The sequence below is a fragment of the Halyomorpha halys genome, unplaced genomic scaffold (genome assembly GCF_000696795.3).
Source record: "Halyomorpha halys isolate HHAL.00 unplaced genomic scaffold, Hhal_1.1 Scaffold1039.1, whole genome shotgun sequence".
Taxonomy (NCBI): Eukaryota; Metazoa; Arthropoda; class Insecta; order Hemiptera; family Pentatomidae; genus Halyomorpha; species Halyomorpha halys.
Genome location: NW_027105076.1, coordinates 86,565 through 89,574, shown reverse-complemented (window position 1 = coordinate 89,574; position 3,010 = coordinate 86,565).

Sequence of the window (3,010 nt, the reverse complement as noted above, 5' to 3'; positions counted from 1 at the left end):
CCCTAGGGCTTTAAGTGGAATCAAAAAATGGAAGGAGTGGAAAGATTTCAGTAGGGACGGGTGGATGCCAGTCTTTCAGGTTCCAGTTTTCTCTCTACTAAACTGAGTCGCGAAGTGCTAAGGATGATTCTTGCCCCTTAGCTAATACCTTTGGTCTTTGGAATATTACTTTTTTACGAATGCCCTATTTTATAGCTGGGGGACACCATATTATTTCCGGGGATTCACATGTCGTCGGCTAACCAAATCAAATCCTCTACGATCAAATTCGTATTTTCTAAATAGGGTATTTTTTTACCTAGATTAAATATTTATTAACTTGTAAATCATCGGTTTATTTAGAAAATCTCTTTAGTTCATAATTTAATAATCTTTCCGAATTGAAAGATTTTGGTTCTTCTTCTTCTTCTTTTTTAATATTATTTTCTGAGATGAGGAATTCATTTGGTCCCTGGAGTCGTAACGTGTGTAACTGTTAATGAATCCTTGGCTATTAGCGGCTGTGGAAAACGTAAGAGGCCCGTTTCGTGTTTGTGCTGGGGGAGGGAGGGGAGATTTTACTGCGTACTAAAATCTTCTCCTTGGCCTGTCCTTAAGTTTCCAGCAAGGCTCTGACTCCATTGTAGGATGAATTTATTGTGTATGACAATCAGACTTTTTAATTCCTTAGTAATTTTCCTCGTTACGTTGTCCCTTTTTAACCTAAGAGGTTGCAACATTGACGACGCATCAGACATATTTACAATTTTCGAGTTTTCAGGTCTCTTTACTGCCCTAAGCAGCCTCAAGACTTCACATATGTCTACTATCTCTACCCAATAATTTGAAGAAGCAAATCCAGTTAGAACAGTCTTTTCGATTTTGTTTCCTGAAGGAAATACCTTATGGATACCTAGTACACCAATTTGCATTTGTGACTAATGCGTTAGGATGTATCCAGTCCACAGATTTTTGATAATTGGTTTTTAAATAGCGAAGGGAAAGAAATCGCACACGTTACTCGCGTAAGTTTTGCTAGATTTTGACACCAGGAATTATTTGTGGTGTGATTAGTCAATTTTGAAATGATTTGGGGGATATTTTGTTTTATTCGGTTAATATTTCTTTTCGTTTCCCCATTTTTGAAAGTGATGTTCCGGAACATGCTGGGGTTTTGCATTTAGGGTTAAGAGTTTCATGCCTCTTCTGTCTTTTGTTGAAGGATTTTGTGGAGGAGATCTATTTTTCCTATTAGTGTGAACTTTATTACTCCTATTATAATCCTTAGTTCCTTATTTAGCACGATTAAAACTTTCCAGAGCTCAGAGGTAGCAGCGGTGATTCCGAATATTTCCAGCTGGTGTCAAAGTGCTTGAGATGATTTTTTTTGCTTAAAGCTTCAGATTGATGAGAATATCATTTCTGTTTAGATACCATTGACCCCTGAAGAACTTTTCAGTGTCTGGCGATTTATATTTATATAGTATCAATTCCTACATGAAGAACGCTTTATCCAGCTTCTCTTCCTTATAAATAGCTGCCCTAAGGGTTTTATTTACTTTATTTTTCATTCGCTCTCCCTTGTAGTTGTTATATATGGTGTCTCGGATGAGTGATGAAACGGTTTATGCTTTCTTTGATGAATAGGTCACAATTCACCAGCCGTACCTCCTGTCTTCGATTCCATGAGTAGATTTCTACTCATGAATCTATTGAACATGTCTTAGACACCATGTCAGTACTAATGTAGTCGCTGCCTATAACCAGGGATGTCTTAAAGACTTTCAGGTTGATTCACCGTGTTTAATAAAAGCAGAACCACCTATGGCAGGGTGCAACTTAAGTATTGCACTACCAGGAAAGCGAAGGGTTACCAGTTCGAATCCTAGAGAAGGTTGAAGAATGGAAAAAAAATTGCTGTTTCCTGGGATTAGGAGATGATCTATCCCCTAGGCAATGGTTTTACCTCACTTCAACCCCAGGCCTCCTTGGTTTTTATTTAAAATAAAAATTCTTTACTTTATATCATAACTGTCATAAATATATTATTTATAAAATATTTAATCTAAATAAAAAACATTTCAATTTGGAAAATCGTATTTGTGATATTTTTTAAGGTAATAAGACTATAAGGTAATATACTAGTTTATTTATATTAATTTAGTTTATTAACTTTTTAATTTTGTGGAAGAAAAATAATACACGCTGTCATAATTAAGGGCAACAAGATTGGCCGTTCTAAGTATTCATTTACACAGTGCATACAAATATTAAAAAACAGTAATACATCAGATAATGAAACTTTAGTTTAAGTAAAAATAAAAGAAATATATCTGACATACTTGCATCATATTAAGTAAAGCTACACTAATAGAGTCTACGGGGTTGCTATTTTTTTAATTTATTTTTTTATCCATTTCAAATAATTTGAAAATAAATCAACAAGATGACAAAGCCAAATGGACTGCAGAAACCGTGAATTGGATATAAGCAAAACAAGTCATTAATTAAGGTTTTTCGATGCAACAATAATTTTTTTTAATAATTTATTTATTGTTATTTACAACTGTATACATAAATACACATCAAGTAAATTTGCTGTAAGTGATATTATGACATGATACAAACATGTGGAGAATCTACCCATTAATAGAACTCCAAAAACATTTCTAAAGGAGAAGATCTCGAGGATTATAAGGTAGTGAAGGAGAAGACAGGTTAGAAACGAGTTAGTTTGGGTGGTTGAGAAGTTTATTATGGAAGGATTGGTATCTGGTGGAACATAGGGGACATTGAGATCCTGATGGATGATTTGATTTGTAAGGAGTATTAAGGATTTTGGACTGTAAGGATTGGATTCGAGAGGAATAAGATGGATTAGTGGAGCCCCATAGCTCAATTCCGTATGTCCAGATAGGCCTTATAACAGTAATGTAGATCAGTCTTTTGTATTGGATTGGAAGTTTGGACCGTTTGTCTAGTAAATGTTGTAATAGTCGGAATCGACGAGCAGTTTCCTGTCTTTTCAGTC